This window comes from Rhinopithecus bieti, unplaced genomic scaffold (assembly GCF_001698545.2).
Source record: "Rhinopithecus bieti isolate Rb0 unplaced genomic scaffold, ASM169854v2 scaffold_11161, whole genome shotgun sequence".
NCBI lineage: Eukaryota > Metazoa > Chordata > Mammalia > Primates > Cercopithecidae > Rhinopithecus > Rhinopithecus bieti.
This window is the reverse complement of record NW_016806937.1, coordinates 281969-301594: the sequence shown is the minus strand read 5'-3', so window position 1 is coordinate 301594 and position 19626 is coordinate 281969. Positions and strand designations below refer to the sequence as shown.

At 36.1% G+C, this 19626-nt stretch overlaps 2 long non-coding RNA genes across 2 annotated transcripts in view; one reads left to right on the top strand and one right to left on the bottom strand.

Moving 5' to 3' along the window:
• The window catches only part of LOC108533836 (uncharacterized), a 46161-nt gene extending 37060 nt beyond the window's left edge, over positions 1-9101 (top strand). Inside the window, exons 3-4 of the long non-coding RNA XR_001886826.1 lie at positions 935-1014; positions 8791-9101. This is a non-coding gene — a long non-coding RNA (uncharacterized LOC108533836). The remainder of the gene's footprint in view (positions 1-934; positions 1015-8790) is intronic.
• The window catches only part of LOC108533837 (uncharacterized), a 51326-nt gene that overhangs the window by 7932 nt on the left and 23768 nt on the right, over positions 1-19626 (bottom strand). The window contains exon 2 of the long non-coding RNA XR_001886827.1: positions 2941-3051. This is a non-coding gene — a long non-coding RNA (uncharacterized LOC108533837). The remainder of the gene's footprint in view (positions 1-2940; positions 3052-19626) is intronic.

The window sequence follows — 19626 nt, the reverse complement described above, 5'->3', positions numbered from 1 at the left end:
CTTAACTCAATTTGTGCATTAACCTGCATTTCTGCACTTGTAACTCTCCATTCATGATAACATAGTCATTCTGGATTAAAACTGTTTCTTTCAGTTTAACTCAGACTCTTTGGAGGAGAAACTCCTCCCATCTCCTCACCTGTCTTCCTGAGTACCTACAGGATGATCTGAGTTCCTAGGTGGTTTCTGATACTTCCCGGGGAAGTATGTTGTGTGTTGGCATCTTCTGGGTGTAACTGGGATCCATAGTCATAAGTATCATGTAGTGACATCCTGCCATGACGCACTGTCTTCCTCTCAGCATGTTTTGCCTTGCCCGTCTGCTGTATTGCGGCTTCTTGGGCTATGCTCTGAGAATTGGAGCACAAGCATGCCCACTTGTTTCGTAATGCCTATCTGTGAGTCTCCATCATTCCCTGAGATTTTGATTCCAAGATGGCAGGGGAGAAAGTAGACTCTCGTTGCGTCTCCACTCTCTTACTCTCTTTTTTGTTTGTTTTGCTTTTTGTTTTTTGTTTTGTTTTGTTTTGTTTGTTGTTTCCCTCCCCCTGCCCAAGATGCCCTCCTGGAGCTCAGAAAGGGCTTTTACTTTCACCCTATGTATTGAGAAGTGCCCTTACTTCATAACTTATATCCTTCCCACTGTATGACTTATGGTAAAAACCCTTTACTCTGACTACTCCAAGCTTTGGACCTATAAATTCATTTTTCCTACAACAAATCCTATCTTTTGCAAATGAAATATATTTTAGTTTTGACAATTATTTTCTCTGAAATAATTTTTATTTCAGAGCCTATCATGAAGAGATTAAAAACTGAGGAAGAAGGAAAGGGAGTGAGATGTTGGACTGGAAATAGGAGGGTTCAGTTAAAATGTGCATTTTGAATGGTGACACCCCTCAGCTCCCTTCCTTATCCATTTGTCTTTTCTCAGGAAGCTGAAGAATGATGTGCTCCACCACAATGAGGGATTAAACAACAAAAAGGAGGCACGAGATTCAGGAAGCAAAAAAGGTGTGTAGGAAATTCTCAGGATGATGCTGAAGGAAAACCCAGGATGACAACTATACTTTAGGCCTAGAGAGCAACTAGTCCCAACTGGAAGTGGGGGATGGAGGACTCTAGGGCAAAATAATCTTCTGATTGGTTTTACCATGTGGAAAGTTAAATTGAATTGCTATTAATGGTAGTAGGGTCTAGAAGTCTCAGCAAATTTTAAGGAGGAACAATTATTAACTCAAAAAAAAAAAAAAACCAGTTGCACAAAAAGGAGAGGTAATCATAGTTAACCACTTAACTCAGCACTGAGTGATATTTAAATATCCAGTAAATACAAATTGAATATTGCTTTAATTAAAAAAGAAAATAGATATATTTATGTTGGAAAAATGGGGATAGGAAATGGATGTAAGTGGAAAATGGTATAGTAAGTCAATAAACACCCAGAATTGATGAATCAAGATACAGAAGTTTAAACATGTTATTTAGAAATATGAAGATAACCACAAAGAGAAACAGCTAAAATATTTGAAAATGTTTGCCTCTGGGGAGTGGAATGTAACCTCAACTTTTTTTGTGTGTGTTTTTTTTGTTCTAATAACATTCTGTCTCCAACAAAAATAAAACTAAAATTCACCTAATAAATCAGTTTGTTTAGAAACAAATGTGTATGTATTTAAAGGCTTACACTAGCAAAAAACAATAGCAAGCAAACTCCAAACACTTCAAACTGTACATGAACCTAATTAATATTTCACTTGGTTCAAGACTTCTCACATTTGCTTCCCATCTAATTTTGGAAGAAACTCAGGGAGAGAAGGTTTTTACGTAGTCAAACCTATGAGGTTATGCCATAGTCAATATCCTCAGTGAAACTGACATATGAATCTGTTTAGGGCTGAAAAGCAACTACTAACAGACATTGATTTTCAGCTTGTGATGATACCATCTTCCTTCTACTTTAAGTTTTGGGAAGCTCTGTTTATGCCTCACATCTGTGATACTCTGTGGAAGTTTGCATTATGATTTTTGATATATCTAGAGATTAGTGACATAAACTACTGAACATATGTAGTTCTAGCAGTTTCTGTTATTCATAATATAGCAACACATTTTATTCATATTCACTTATATTTCATGATAAACAATCAGATATCTTAGATACAACACATAATTGGTATGATTGTTAAACTCAAAATAGTCACATGGTTTATTGTTAAATACAGACAATGATTTCATCTTGTGCCCTCTTGTATATAAATTGTTTCACATTTTTTTGCTTCTCGTGTGTGCAATAAAAAGAGCTCTCATAACTGAGTAGATGTTTCAGTGAAATATTCCACCGTGACATTTAATATATTTATCTGATGCGCTTAACTTTGGTTCCCAGTATCATGAAATGCAGTCTACAGGTTAGTACTCTCATTTTACATGATAAACTTGTCCTCATCGTTTACAGCTAGTGAAGTATTTGTATCTGGGAATTTTCTTTGATGAGCCCTTCAGCACGTTACTCTTCTCATTTTCAGAAGCTCCCTTTTTTCTTCCTTCTCTGACTTCTTTTTTCCTAAGGCTCCATTTCAATCTCCTAGTCTTTGTGAGCTCTTCTCTGATGTCTTATTTGCATTTTTCCTACAATTTCTCAGAGTTCTTAACACTTTAGCAGCTTTTGTGTTTCTTCAAAATGTTGATGTATTTGAGTAGGTATTAATAGCTAAATATTAGCAATACATAAAATTTTAATGCACATACAATTAGTAAAAATACTTTTGTGTTTTAAGTTCACATGGGTGATACTTTATTTATTTATTTTGTTTTAACCTGGTTCTTAGTAAGTGTGGAGATACATTTTAATGTTACCTAGTAGAAATTCTAAGTTGATTTTTTCAAATTAATAAAATCCTAGACATAATGCAATTCTTACAAATTGTTATTTCTTACCTGTCATTTGTCAATGCAGTGTTTATAAATTAACAGTCATGGATTTTCACTTGAATACAAAATGCTGGAACAGTCTGGAATGGACATGTGAAAGCCATCTCAGAGGGTTACCTGAGCATCAGATGGATGGAAAAAAATAGTAGATATATGAGCAGATATATGGGTAGACAGATTAGTCTTAGGTTTCAACTCTATTCCTCCAAAGCATGCTTGAGTTACTCTTTCAGTATTGTGGAAAGGTAACAATGCTGGAAAACTGAGTTCTCTACTTTTGAACTTATAGGTATGTAACATATCAGGAAAATAAAACATTTGAAAATGGGAACTTACAAATAGGTTCAAAAACAATTATTTATTTTACAAAGAGATTTGCCCAGACTCCTCATTTAAGGAATGTTACATCTCAGTATTTCATATATAGATAGTCCTGAAGATGTGTTACTCCTATAGTTTTCATTTGGGATTGATGTATTTTGTCCTCCCTATATTGATGAATGCCAGCAATTCCAGGGATTTAGTTGAATATAAACTGAACCAAAAATATATATATTTACTGAGGTGTTTACAGTATTCACCTTTGATTATAGACTGAGTTTCTATCTGGCAATAGGCCTCTGGAAATGAAGCACTGCAACATTACCAGATGTTTTATAAAACCATTTTATCTGTCAAATTTACCAAGTGAAAGTGAACTTAAAGAACAAACCTGTATCTTACCATTTAACTTATGATTTTTCAAATATGAAGAACAGCATAGAGAAATGACAAAAATTGATGAATCTTTGTCCAAAATGCTATCATATTTGCCCTATAAAATATTAAAGGATACCCCAAGACATTTTCCCCTTCCTTCTGAGAAGTAACTACTGTCTTGAAATTGATATGTGTGATCCCTTCAATGTTTTTGTGTTTTAAAAAAGCACATGTAAATATCATAAATATATAATTTCTGGTGTTATGTGTTTCAAAATTTTTAATAAATGTTATCATGCCATATATATCCTTTTGCAATTTGCTTTTACCGTTCAGCATTAGGTTTTTGAAATTTATCTATGGAGATTAGTTCATTCATTTGAACTAGAACTATATAGAATCTATTGTACAACTAAGCCAGTTTACTTAATTCCCTTCCCTTACTGATGATGCTGCTAAAGTTGTTCCCACTTATTTTTGTATTACAAATAGTGCTGTAGTAAACATCCTTATATATTTATTCTTGTACACACGGGCAAGAATTTTTCTAGAGCATTAGTTCTCAAACTTAGGCATGCATCAGTCACCTTCCATGCTTATTGAAACACAGGTTGCTGGCACCAGGACTACACGTCCTTTACCATAATACAGAAGCTACTAAATCCAGGCTTCCACTGCTAAGAGTTCCAGATCCATGCCGCTTCTGTCATGATTTCCATCAGTCAAATATATCTCTACATGTTGCCTTTTTGCCTATGTAATGGAGCAAATGCATAATTTATTGTTCAACTCAGGACTCTTTTGAGTCTGAAAGGGAGTGTTTTTAATAATTATAACAACATCTGACTTACAACCCAGTTCTGGATCAAAGCCTCCAATAGGTGCCTCTGGTGGGAAAATCAAAATTACAAATCTACACCAAACAGCAAAGGAACCTGGAAATTGCACTTTTTGGGATTCTAATTTAGAAAGGTAGACTTTGTGCAGAAATGTCAAAATTCGCCAAAGGCCTTAAAAATCGTTCGAACCTGCCTACAAATCATTGCCTACAAAGCAATGATTACTTTGTTACTAAGTTTTGTTTATTTATTTTTCTGTCTTATTCCACTGGTTAAGACTATCAGCACATTGTCGAATAGTTGTGCTGATGGCAAACATTTTTTTTCTCTTCTTTCTTGTCTTGAAGGAAATGCTAATAAAGTTTCATTATTATGATTATGTTTTCTATAGGGTTTAAAAGTATGCTTTTGTCAGGTTGAGGAAATTTCCTTTTATTCTTGATTTTCTGAGGGTTTAAAATTATAAATATGTATATATTTAATAATACTTTTGTACATGCAATAAGATAATTTTCCTTTATAAATATGTTAAATTACATTAAAATATTTTCTAATGTTAGCACAGCCTTGAATCCTTGGGATAAACTCTACTTGGTAATGATACATATTTTTTTTAAGTATAAATTTTTGGTTTTGCTCTGCTAGTATCTTATTTAGCCCTTTTGCAAATATGTTCATAAATGAGCTGAGTTACAAATTTCCTTTTTTTGAGACAGTATCTTACTCTGTCACCTAGACTGGAGTGCAGTGGCACAATTACAGCTCACTACAGCCTCAAACTCCTGGGCTCAAGCAATCCTCCCACCTCAGCCTCCTGAGTAGATGCGGTTACAGGCTCCTGCCACCCTTCCCAGCTAACTTTTGTATTTTTTGTAGAGTCAGGGTTTTGCCATGTTGCCCAGGCTTTTCTTGAACTCCTCGGCTCAAGCAGTCCCCCTGCCTCGGCCTCCCAAAGTGCTGGGATTACAGGTGTGAGCCACTGCACCTTGCCAAATTTCCTTTCTAATACTGTACTTTTTCAGTTATGGTGCCAAGTTATGTCAGTCTTATTAAAATCAGTTAGTGAAGTTTCCGTGTTTATGTACTCTCTCAAAAACTTTAAAATGATGATTGTTGGAAGTTTGACATGTTCTCCAATAAAACCATCCAGCATGGTGTGATTTTTTTTTATTATAGAGGGTGATATAGATTTTTAATGATCAATTCCAATTCTTTAATGGATATAGATCTGTTCAACTTTTCAATTTGTCATGAGTCTGTTTTGGTAAGTTATATTTTTCTAGAGAATGGTTCAATTTTTTGTTTCCAGTTATTGGTATCAAATTACTCAGCCTGTTCTCTTGTGATTTTAAAAAAATGTCTATTCTATCTGTGATTGTCTCACCCTTTACTTTCAGATCTGTTTTGTTTATGTTTTGTGTTTTTCCCCCATGATTAGCCCTGATAACAAAATAGTTAATTTCTTTTAAAAAGCAACTTTAAGATTTGTTTCTGTTGTTTCTCATTTCATTAACTTCTGCTCCGATATTTAGTTTTTCATTTCATCAACTTTCTCCTATTATTTTGAGTTGCCTACATCAATTTTTCAGTTTTAGGATTTGTTCATTTAGCTGCACACATTTTGAAATATAGTGTTTTCTTTGTGAATCAGTTCTAAATATTTTATAATTTTTATTGCGATTTCTTCTTCAGATTCTAAATATTCAGATTATTTAGAAATACATTAAAATTTTCAAAATGAAAAATTCTTAAATAACCTTTTGTTATTGTTTCCTAAATTTATTATATTTTGAGTAGAGATCTTGATTTGTGTGATATTTTGTTTGGTAGTTTTGAAATTTTCTTTGTTCTAATATGTGTTCCATTTTTGCTTGAAAAAAGAATATTAGTTCTCAAAATGTTGGATGTCGTATTCTATATAATTATTGTCATTGCATGAAGTCTCTTAATTGGGTTAGCAAATCATTTATAGTCTCACTTATTTCTGGTCTTTTGATCTATCTGTGATGAAAATGGCATGTTAAAAAAATCTAATATGGTTGTGAATCTTTCCCTTTATCTTTTAATTCTATTTTCTTGCATATATTTTGGGGCTATGTTGCTAGATTTATATAAATCCAGAATTATTATGTCTTTCAGTAAATTACTCTTTTACCATTATGTATTCCTAATGATACTGTACTGTTTTTTCTTTAGAGTTTTTTTCTGCTTGATATTAATATAAATGCACCTTGGTTAGCATTTTTTCTGATGCAAATTTCCCCATCATTTATTCTTAAACTTTCTGTGTCATTCTGGTTTAATTGTAGCTCTTAGAATTAGCATATAGCTGGATTTTATTTGGAAATCCAACCCGGGTCTCACATGTCCAGTATTGAAGTTCTTTCTTGTTTTAATATCCATGGAATGAGACATATCTTAATGATTTTATTGTTGGTGTTTTACCAGTTTCTTACCTCCTCATTGTTTCTCACACTTCATCTTTGCTCTGGGTTCAGTTACCTATTTTCCTGAACTGTACCCTTAGGTAGTTCTTTCAGCCAAGGTATCTGAATGGCTTGCTGTCTCACAGGGACATTTTCTCTATTCAACATTTCAGGCAGGTAAAAACTGCTTTACTGCTTTGCTGAGTTGGTGGGTGGCGTTTTCACAGCTGACAGCAGATAATTGCCAGTCTGAGCAGCCCTTGAAGGGCCTTGGCTTTATGTGGAAGCCTCAGTTCCAGCACCTCTCCTCCTTCTACCCCACGGGTGTCCAATCTTTTGGCTTCCCTAGGCCAAATTGGAAGAAGAATTGTCTTGGGTCACACACAGAATATACTAACATTAACGATAGCTGAAGAGCTGAAAAAAAATCACAAAAATGTCTCATAATGTTTTAAGAAAGTTTACAGATTTGTGTTGGGCTGCATTCATAGCCATCCTGGGCTGTATGTGGCCTGCAGGCCATGGGTTGGACAAGCCTGTTCTATCCCAAAGCAGCCTTTTGTGGGTGGTGGAATCCCAGCTCCCAGGCTCCAGGACCTGTTCCTAGGTTTTAAATCGCCTACCCATGCACTCCCCTACTGCCCTGGCTTTATGTTCCCATTGTATTCCCATCACCTGGGGGAGTTCTCACTTTCTTTTAAGCTTAGCTGTTTGTTAAATTTTGGGAGGATTAATATTTTACCCAGAAGTCATATGTGTGTCATGTAAGAAACTGTTTCATATTTATTCAGAGCATCATATGTGCAGAACTGGAATCCTAACCTTTACTAAACCCATTTGTTTTTATTCCCAATATGATTTCCAGTTGCACTGTACCTTTGGCCATATTTAGGAAATTAAATAACTGGATACTATTAGTTCGTAACTCTATTTTCACTGTTTTTCAGTGAAACACCTTTTCAATGCATAGGTATTGGTCCATTATTGCTAAATGTCCTTCCTCCTTTGCCACCCCGATGGACCTCCTTGTCATACTTGTCTACTACCTTCTTGTTACCTATCTTGTGTTTAAGTCCTTCTCAGCTTCTCACACTGGAAAGTGATATGATGGATGTAGAATTTAATGACTGAACATGACCTCCAAAGATCGTCTTTTCTAAAATGTTTGCGTTTTATTAGAGGATTGAGAAATACAAAGAATGAGGAAACTCATGGCATTGAAGAGGACTGTTATGAAAGATGCTTTGGGGTAAATGACGAGTTAATGGGTGCAGCACACCAACATGGCACATGTATACATATGTAACAAACCTGCACATTGTGCACATGTACCCTAGAACTTAAAGTATAATAAAAAAAGAAAGATACTTTGGGGTGCCAATAATCAAGAAATATTCCCTTCTGGTGCCTGTAGATTACATTATTTCAGAAACTGCCATCTTTGCTATTTCTATTTATGTGTATCTACATTTTCCAAAGAGCTCAGTGTCAACTCTTATGGACTTTGATGGGAATAAAACCCAAAAGGAAATAATTATTTTCTAAAAGGAAAATTTCTCTCTTCTTCTGATCTTTTTCTTCATTTTTTCAAACAAACACAAAAAAGTCCATATCTTCAAAGCAACCAATTACTACAAAGATATCTGAAATAACTTATGCCCTAACATTACAATATGGTGAAAATTATAATCCAAAATGTAGAATAATATCTGGGCTGGCTTTCATCACAGCACTAATATGAAGCTTATTTAAAGGAGAATGAAGTAAAGAGAGTTGCAATTTAGTATGTGAAAGGCTATGAATGTATGTGAAATTACATGGGCTTTGTTATATTTGCACATCTAAATCTAATGGGAAATTAAATAACTCAAGCTGTGCACTGTCATCTCCAGGAGTTCATCATATGAAGGAATGAAGATGTTCAAAAGAAAACCTTCAACCTCATGCCAGAAGATGTCCCCAGCTGTATAAATGCCTAACTCCGCTTCTAGTCCTTGGACATTAAGCAGCTCATTGAAAATTCAAGAGTTCCAGCCAGAAGCTACAGCTGGGCTCAGATGTTGAAATCAGTCTCTCCTGCTGATCAAACTGTGACATAGCCAAAGCAATAGGGCTGGCTTTTCAGTTAATTCTCAGCGAGCCCTTCCTTTCCCTCTGCAGTGGTGTGGCATTTAAAATATAACTCCTTTATGTACACTGTAAATCATTCCTTCTCAGGACAGATGGAAGTATGAAATCTGTCTATTTCAGCCTATAAAATTATATTTAGAGCATTAGGTAATGAATGTCCTAGTAAAGTCAGCAGAGGACAGGTAGGTTAAATGACAGGTAAGGAATGACAGGCAGGTAGTAGATGATAAGAGTTGGAGAACAGTTTGGGGAGAAGGACTTTATTTTTAAAAGCCTTTAGTAACACTACTACTAATAATATAGCAGTAAGGTACTTTTTACCCATTAATAAATGGGTAAAAGTAATTTCAAGTTAGCAAATTTCTCATTTAGGTGCAGTGTTTTGTATAACAATGGCCCAGTCCTGATCCCTATAGGAAACTACCTTAACCATTGTGTATCTTTTCAGCTTTTAATGAATATACAAGCACATCTTCTCGTATTTTATATTTTTTATGTAAAGAAGTCATGCAACTTACACCATAAACATCTTTCCATATCAGGTCATATGGAAGTTTTTCATTTTTTTTAACAATTGCAGAATATTGTGGGAAGTGGTTTAATTTACTCAGCTAGTCTTCTAATGATGGATATTTGACAATTTCTATTCTTTCACAAAGCCTGCTGCAACAAATAACATTATTCATATGGCATTTTGTATAAGTGTGAGTATATATGTAGGATAAATTTCTAGAAAGTAGACATGCTGTATTAAAAGTTATGTACATTTTAAATTTTGATAGATGTTGCCAAATTTCCATGCAAAGGATAAATTTCTTTGTGTAAAATTGCTTGGTTGCATGGTATATGGATTTCATCTTTCAGAAATTTGTATCCGTTTATATTCCTGAGCAATATGGCAAACAAGATAACCAGGAAATCCCCTTAAAAAGACACCTAAAATATTAAACAATATGTAACAAATATCTCATATATAGAACTAAGCTTGCAAAAAAAGCAAGGCAAATCCCCAGGGATCAAAAAATGAAGAAGCTGAAAACCAAGGGAGGAGCAGACATTGAAGCCACTGATGCCCTGGAGCATTTATAGTTGCAGGTAATCCAGATGCTTGGTGTTTAACAGCCACATGAAGATAAGACCTTGGACCCAGCAAGGTGTAGAGAGGAGCCAAGATCCTCACAATAATCTGGAACCCTCAAGCACTAAAAGATGGATAGAAAAAAGTAACTAGCAAAAGGAGATAATAAGGCAAATTGTCTGGCTTGGCTTGGGCATACAGAGTAAAAACGAAAAGTATGTCCTGAGAATTTATAACCTCAGGCCTGCCCTCAAGTGGGATAGGAGTTCTAATACATACTACCTTGGGACACCTTGGGTGCCTAACAGAGGCAAATGCAAATCCTCTCCAAAGACTCCTGTCTTCATCCTAGGCTACTTAAGATTCTGCTATGGTTTGAATATTCTTCTCTCCAAAACTCCTGTTGAAATTTAATCCCCAATGTGGTCATATTGAGAGGTGGGGTCTTTAAGAGGTGATTGGGTCTTAAGGGATCTGCCCTCATGAATGGATGAATCCATTCATAGATTAATGGATTAATGGGTTATCACAAGAGAGGGACTGGTGGCTTTATAAGAAGAAAAGAGACCTGAGCTAGCATACTCAGTCCCCTTACCATGTGAGGCCCTGCACCACCTTTGGACTCTTCAGAGTTCCCACCAGCAAGAAGTCCCTCAGCAGATGTGGCCCTCTGACCTAAAACTTCCCAGCCTCCATTACTGTAAGAAATAAGTCCTATTCTTTATAAATTACCTAGGTTCAGTATTCTGTGATAAGCAACAGAAAACAGACTAAGACAATTCCCATGGATAAAAGGTTTGATTGAACATAAATTCACAATCCAAAATTGCATACCAAAAGAGACAGATTTCCATGTATGAATGCAAGCAGTAAAAACAGCTTTATTAGACTTCCAGGAACTTCAGATAACTGAGCAATCAGATAGAGAATATAAAAAGAGTTTTATATTTTAAAGGGTTTAAGGAAACAATATCAGGAATAACTGTAAATAAGAACACACACATAAACATGACCTGACGATTTTATAAAACAAAGTAGAACTTCTAAAAATAAAAAAGTGATAATCAAATTTTAGAATACAATGGAATACTTAAATAACCAAAATAGATTCAGTTGTAAAAAGAATTAGCAAACTGGAAAGATCTGAGGGAAGTACCTAAAGTGCAGCACAGAGTTGCAAGAATGGAAAAATATAAAAAACATTGAATATGTGAGCATTTGAAGAACACATATATGTTGTACTGATATTCTAGATGGATGAAAGAGAATGAGGGGATATGAAAAATATTTAAAGAGGTAATTGGTGAGAATTTTCCAGAATAAGTAGAAGACATGAATCCTTAGATTCAGGTAGCACAATAAATCTCAAATTCTCCCACTGCATTTCAGCATACATCACACATTTTAATGAAATACAACTATTTCCTAAAACAAACTATTAATGAGAAGAGTGGCGTTGTTTTACATTTTTGTTAACCTCTTTAATGTCTAGTTTAGTAGAATACTGTTGGATTCTCATATATGTTTTTGCATTCAACCTGTTCCAATATCACATGTCATATAACCTTTGGAAAACTCAAATCTGCAAGAGAATGAGAATGAAAAAGACAAATTATGTCTTAGCATTATTATAAATATGGCCTTGTGTAACTCCTGACAAATTCTCCAGGTTCCTCAAGGGTCTTTAGACCATACTTGGAGGACCACTGATTTACGTATTTATTTAAAAAATTTTTTTAGAGATTAGGTCTTGCTTTGTTCCCCAGGCTGGAGGGCAGTGGTGCAATCATAGCTCACTGCAGCCCTGAACTCCTGGGCTGAAGCAATCCTCCTATATCAGCTTTCCAAGTAGGTGGGATGATAGATACACACCACCATGACCAGCTAATTTTTTAAAATTTTTAGAGGTAAGGTCTCACTATATTGTCCAGACTGGTCTCAAACTCCTGGCCTCAAGTGATCCTCCTTCCTCAGCCTACTGAGTATCTGGGATTATAGGTGTGAGGCACTGTGATCAGCTGGGACCACTGATTTAGTGTAAGTTTTTTATTATGGGTTATGGGTGGTGGACTGGGTGTGTTACAAACAAATATTCTACATACATACACACACAGGTACATACGCACACACAAACAACCATATATGCTCTACATGAGTCCCCATTTTTCAGAGAATTAGAATACATACAATAAGGTACACTTGGACTTGAAACTCAAGGGATTTCATTGTTCTTCCATGATTTAGTGGGTACTTCAGGGTCCCGCAATACCATCTTTGTGAACATCAAGAATATTACATTGGTACTTACAGAAAGAAGTCTTGAGTAATACCAGATATTTTTGGCTAATAAGATGGTAGGTAAATTGCTGGTTACCATAATCTGATTGAGATATATATATATATCAAAGATGAATATGATTCTCCACTACATAATTTGCAAACCTGCCCTGGAAGTGGAAAACAAAAATCATCTACCAGGAGACGAACACACCGAGTTTTATTTTCTGGTTTGCATTTAGCACCCAAATGTTTCAGAATTGTGAGGAAACTGATGCAACTATTGTTGTAGAAACATCGACTCTGGAGACCAGCTGGAGAGAATGAGAAGATATTTTTTTCATTCTCTGGGAAGTCTCATTTACATAGCTTGAGTTAAATTTGCTATCAAATTTTCTTTAACTAAAATTTTCTTTTCTGCATCTGATGTTTCTCATTTTCGATTTTATATCATTAAAGAGATGGCCCCCTTCTGAACCTGCTAAGGGATCACATTCTTATACTCTATTGATCTCACTCATATTGAACAAATATGACCCACATGTTTTTCCTATCTTATTTATCTTATTATATAAAACCTAAGATGCAAGACATTATTTCAGCAGTGCCCAGGAGAAGAACAGTTGTAATAACCCATTTGATCTCAGACATCTCAATTTCAATTGAAAAGACTCACAAGCACTATTTACAATAGCAAAGACTTGGAACCAACCCAAATGCCCATCAGTGATAGACTGGGTAAAGAAAATGTTGCACATACACACCATGGAATACTATGCAGCCATACAAAAGAATGAGTTCATGTCCTTTGCAGGGACATGGATGAAGCTGGAAACCATCATCCTCAGCAAACTAACACAGGAATGGAAAACCAAGTATGGCATGTTCTCACTCATAAGTGGGAATTGAACAATGATAACACATGGACACAAGGAGGGGAACATTACACACTGGGGCTTGTCAGGAGGTGGAGGAAAGGGGAGGGAGAGCATTAGGACAAATACCTAATGCACGTGGAGTTTAAAACCTAGATGATGGGTTGATAGATGCAGCAAACTACCATAGCACATGTATACCCACGTAACAAACCCGTACCTTCAGCACATGTATCCCAGAACTTAAAGCAAAATTTAAAAAAGACATTATCTCTAAATATTTATTTGAATCTACAAGTCTTCATCCCTGTTCATTTCTGCTGAAACATAGATAGTAGAAGATTAACTGGTCAGTTTTTAGCATGGGACACTGTGACATGCAAAATGACATTATCAAAAGGATATGAGTTGAAAAAAAGATTCAGTCCAGTAGAATTGCATTTATTATACAAACGTATATTGAGTATCTCCTGGGTACTAGGCATTAGCTAATCCCTGGGTTTCAAAAATAAATGAGAAAGAGTTTGTGCCTTCATAGCCCAGTAGAGTTAGTAAACCTGTAAACAAAAAATGATATAGAGTGTGAAAAGACATAATAAAAATATGGATGAGGTATATTTATGGCACTAAGGGAGTAATACATTTTGCTTGTGGAATCAGAAAATCTTCGCCTTTGAGCTGCTCTTGAGGAGTAAGTTGGAGTTTTCTAGGCTGTCAAGGAGGGTTAGAGTATTCTAGGCAGAAAAGAACTACATGTGCAAAGCCCTGCATGTCCAGGCGTGGCATTAATTCAGCCTATCAAGGCTGGAGTGAAGGGTGAAGATGGAGATCAATTAGAAATGATGTTGGAGGGTAGGTAGAAATTAGTTTGTCAAGGGTCTCTATCCCATGCTAGGAAGCTTACACTTTATCACATAGGTTTCTGGTTTTCCAGATATGCCGTAGATCAGTAGGAGGTTCACAGAGGTACCTGGGGTATTGGTGGGGTATGTTCAGGGCAAGCAGGGAGGATTCTGCTCCTACCCTTGTCTTAATGGGAATTTCTCAGTTTTACTGTGTTAATGCTTCAAGTTGGACTTCATTGTAAGATTTCATTTTACCCAACAGTGGTCTATTGAGCACATACTAGGTGCCAAGCATTTTGCAGGCATAACCCGCACAGAGCTTACCTCCCAGTGCAAAAAAAAAAAAATTCGTTTTTTAAAATTTGAGACAAAGGCTTGCTCTGTCACCTAGACTGGAGTGCAGTAGCACAATCATGGCTCATGGCAGCTTTGACCTCCTAGACTCAGGCAATCCTCCTGCCTCAGCCTCTGAAGTAGCTGGGACTACAGGCAAGCGCCACCATGCTGGGCTAATTTTTAAGTTTTTGTTTTGTTTTGTTTTGTTTTTTGTAGAAATGAGGTTTCACTGTGTTGCCCACACTGGCCTCCAATTCCTGGGCTCGAGCAATCCTCCTGCCTTGACCTCCCAAAGTGCTCTGATTAAAAGTGTGAGCTACAGACCAGGCCTAAAGATTCCTTTTTAAAAAACTTATAAATCCACAATGATAGGTGAGGGAGAACCACTAGAAGGTGGTAAGCAGGAGAGTGATATGACCAGATTTACTTCTTAATCTCTCTCTGTTTGCAGTGTGGACACTAGGCTCAAGAGCAGAGAGGCTGGGCAGAAAATGAAAGTACAAAATCAATTGGACTTGAGGTGAATATGGAGATGAAGATGACGTTGTGTTAGGATAAGTCCCAGGCTTCTGGCTTGTGTGAATGCATCTGCCATAAGGAATCTAGGAGAAAGAGAGGAGGGTAAGGAAGAACCTCTGGGGCATTCAACAATTAGGGAGATATTGGAGGAGGAAGAGGCAGTGATGGAAACTGAAAAGAGGGAGCTGGGGTGACAGTGAGAGACAGTGAGGAGAGTGCAAGAGAGAGCAGAGAAGAGCGTTATCTCGATGGCAGAGTTTCAAGAAGGCAGAGATCAGTGGTGTCTACGATTCAGGGAGACTTTGTAAAATAGATGGGGAAGTCTTCACTTGATTTGGCAAATCGAGAGGCTTGGGTGACTTCAGCAGGATCAGTTTCAGTGGAAGCCAGATTGCAGTGGGCTGAGAAGTGAGTAAGTGGCGAGGAAGTGGAGATGGTGAGAATAGATATCTCCTTTAGGAGAATGGCTGTGAAGGCAGAAGGAGGGAGAGCATGATTGCTTGAGAAAATGCTGAAGTGGGAGGCATGAGTTTATCAATATGCACAGGGGAGGGATCCAGAAGGACAGAAAATTGAAAGAGAGAGAGAGAGAAAGAGAGAGAGTGTGTATGTGTGTGTGTGTGTGCGCGCGTGTGTGTGCACGTAATTGCTAAAGGAGATCCCTGAAGATGTGGGCCGGATCTCAGAACTCATCCAGCACCAGTCGTATTGAGAAATCCTAAATATAAGATAATTTAATAGGAATATATTCAGCATATATATGTGTACATGTATCCAAATATGCACTTATTTGGGATATTTTGGGGGACTTATTTGGGATATTTTGGGGGACAAATTTATTGAGAAAAGTTTGAAAATTAATTTCAATTTTTTTAAAGTGCTGTAGGATTTTGGGTATCAAAGAAACTGCAAAATCTGAATCATGTCTTTTTAATTTTTAATTTTCTTTATTTAGAACATATGAATTTCTGAATAGCAAAACCACTTTTGTTTGAGGATACCTTAGTAATTTATTCTGGAGGTCTCAGAAAATGCACACATTTTTGTCATTGGAGACTCCTGAAGAAACTCTTCCCTCTCTCGCCTTTTAAAATCCCTTTATCCATGTTAACTCTAATTTTTTCCATGAGTTCCATGGGTGTAAAAGTGTACTTTACAGCATTCAACAGCAACTTTTTATTTGACAGCTAGGATCCACTTCTTAGATGAAATATTTTTTCTATTCCACAGTTGGATTCTATTAGAGATGTTGGCGACCCTTTGAGACATACCACATGTGTAAAGTTATTAGCCTCAGGGATGACTTTAAAATGAGAAATGGCATTATATTCTTTAAATAATTGCTGTTGGTTCTTTGTTTTATAAACATCATGGGTATGTAATAACCTCTTAGCTGTTGCTTGCTATCATCCTGCCTGCAGGGCTAATGTTGAGGAGCAAGCATGGGAAGGTTTGGTTGACAGATTGTTCTGAATGGAAGTTAAAATCCTGTATTTGTTCTTGAATTTGCTTCTAATTTTCAGTGTGGCATGGGGGAAATGTATTAAATCCCACTATGTGTCAAGTTCTCACTCTGCAGAAAGGAGAGTGATACAGCATCCACGGGTGGTTCATAGGGAAGGTAACACCTATGTATCAATTAAGAGGAAATTCAACCTAATATCATACAATGTTCCTGACAGTTGGGCTTGTTAGTGTATGAAATGGCCATGTGGAGAGATTCGTGTGGCAGAAGCCCCCTACCCATAGCCTTTATTTGTGATTATGATAATCAGGCTAGGTGTCCCAGACAAAAACAAGCTTGATTCCTATAGTATTTTATAGGTTTTGACATTGATTGGGAGTCAAAGACTTATCTTTGTTACCGTCTCCCCACCTTAATTTTCCAAAAGAAGCATGTCCCTGGTTTATTCAGCACTCTCTCACTCCACCCCTGGGTATTCCTCCTGAACATGTGTTATTACAATTTCCAGTCTGTATTTTATAGTGGCAATAGTTGTTGACTTATCTTCTGCTGGGCCACTTTTCTGGTTACCTGCCTTGGTTTTATTTTCCCCAAACATATAAAACATATAAAATGTTTTCCCCAAACATAACAACAAAAAACATAGAAAAAACATATAAAATGTATTTTCTCCAAACAGTACCCAAATGCTAGATTGTCAAAAGGAAGTTGACACGAGTATGCTGTGCTACATACTGTGAAAGGAGCTAATCAAAGCAGCTTTTTAATTGCTACAGTAATGATTTAGATGTGCAAAAAAAAAAAAAAAAAACCTCAAGCTAAATTTGTATGACTAATTAATTAAGCAAAGCTCACAATTGACAAACATAATTAGCACATCCAAAATTGAAACCACATCCTGGTCCTTTTAACTTGGTGCCAAAAAAGACAATGTGAAGTGCTCAGCACTCCCTTCTTTACAGTATCTGTAGGTCCGGTTGCCAATTCTTGTATTTAGGTTTGTTATACATGGAGCATAGTTAATTGCAAAAACATTCTTGAAGATCTTACTTTTTTTTAAAACAGAGAATTCTCATGAGTTTTGGCATATTTGTTCAATCCTTTTGCAGCTAAATTTATCTAATAGAGTGAAACTCTCAGACAGGGAAAAGGAGATCTATCTATCTATCTATCTATCTATCTATCTATCTATCTATCTTAATCTAATGTATCTTTCATCTATTCATCTGTCTTCCTATAAATTGCTGTTAGATCAGCTTTAATGGTACATACGTGTTTTATGTGGGAAAGTGGTTTGATCTGGAGACATGGAAACCTATATAATGGTAGGTCAAGTTACCATGGAGCTTCATTAGTAGAGATACATAACAGCTTTCTGTGGCAAATCCGTAATTCAGAGTCTCCTGGAGTCCTTGCTGAACTAAAGCCATGCTGTGTCTGAGGACTTAGGGAAAAATCCTTCCTCCAACTCTCTCCTGCTCATGACAGCTTGTGACATGCTTTGTCACTTGGCTACCAAAGTGGAATTGCTGTGTTCAGAGTAACATGCGGAAAAAGTCACTTCCCCTGTAGCCTAGATACCCTTTCTCCTTCCATAAAGCCAAGACCCCAGTTGGACCAAAAATCAATATCTGGGTCAGGTATCGCATTCTGCCTCCCGTGGCCAGTTTAATCCTTTGAATGTATCTGGAAAGCCAAGTGCATGGTTTTAAATAATCACAGCACAAGCGTGGCAAACCTCCCTTGGTGCAAATTGACTCTTGAAGGTCCCGTCCACCAGTGCAACACACTTCATGCATTCATGGACTCAGTACTGATTAAGGCACTGCTATGTTCCAGACACTGTTCTAGACACAGATCAAGTATCTAGATACCAGACTGGACCTGTCACTCACGCATGTGCCTCCATGTGTTGGTATTCACACAGATCATTCATGTGTAGGACTTCATTTCCTCTAAATTTCCTTTTAATGGAAAAGACTCAGTCTGTGTAGCAAGTAAGAAATTTTCATCCACGATACGCAGATAGCAAGAAGCATTATATGATTATAATCGTGAAAATGTTAAAAAATACAGAAAAGTGCTAGGGACAATACTGTGTACTACTTATGTAGCCATCAAATAAAATTTCCAGATGACATGTTACATTTGCTTCATTTTTTTAATGAAGAAAGTAATATTTTACTGATAAATCTTTGATCCCATCCTTTCTCATTCTCATTTCCTTCCCTCTGTTCTTTCTGAGAGGCATCACTATGATTATTATGCTGTGTAGCCATCCACTATATCTTTTATATTTTTACTAGTTATAGAATATGCCTAAAATATATGTAACTTTTATACATTTTAAAAATTTGACATAATTCTATCATAATATACAAATTCTCCTTTTTTTTTTTTTTTTGAGCTTGCTCCATCTTAGTGCATATACATTTAGTTCATTTTAACTGTGGTGTATTATTCCGTTGTGTGTGTTTACCTCAATTTCTCTTTCCTTCTTCTACCTATGGACATTTAGAGTTTCCAATAGCTTTTCCTATTACAAACAAAGCTTATGAGGACATCCATCAAAAATATTTATTTACACACTTGGGGAAGAATTTTCCTAAAGTATATATCTAGATGTGGAATTATTGGACTGAATATTATCTACATCAAATTTATTACATATTGTTCTCCAAATGGTAGGGTGCTCCTACCCACAATATATAAGAATCTTCCTTCTTACCAATACTTGACATTCTCAGACTTTTTAATGTTTGCCAACCTGATGCTTTTCCCTGACTACATATGAAGTTCAGTACATTTTCCTATGTGCCTACTGAGCATCTGAAATGTAGCTGCTTTGAGTTGTGCTGGAAGTATAAAATGCACACCAGATTTTTAAGATTTAAAATGAAAAAAATGTAAAATATCTCGTTAATAATTTTGAAATTGATTGTATGTTGAAATGATAATAATTTGGATATATCAGGTTAAATAAAATAAATTATTATGATTAACTTCTGGTACTTTTTACTTTTTAAAATCTGCCTACTAGCAAATTTAAAAATGCCTATGCAGCTCTTAACTCTTAATACACTTCTATTGGATAGCACGGGGTTAGAAATTCCAGTATCATGTTGAATAATCATGGTGAAAGTAGACTTCTGTGTTTTGTGACTACAGTGGAAATCCTTCTGCAGATTCATCTGTATTTCTGA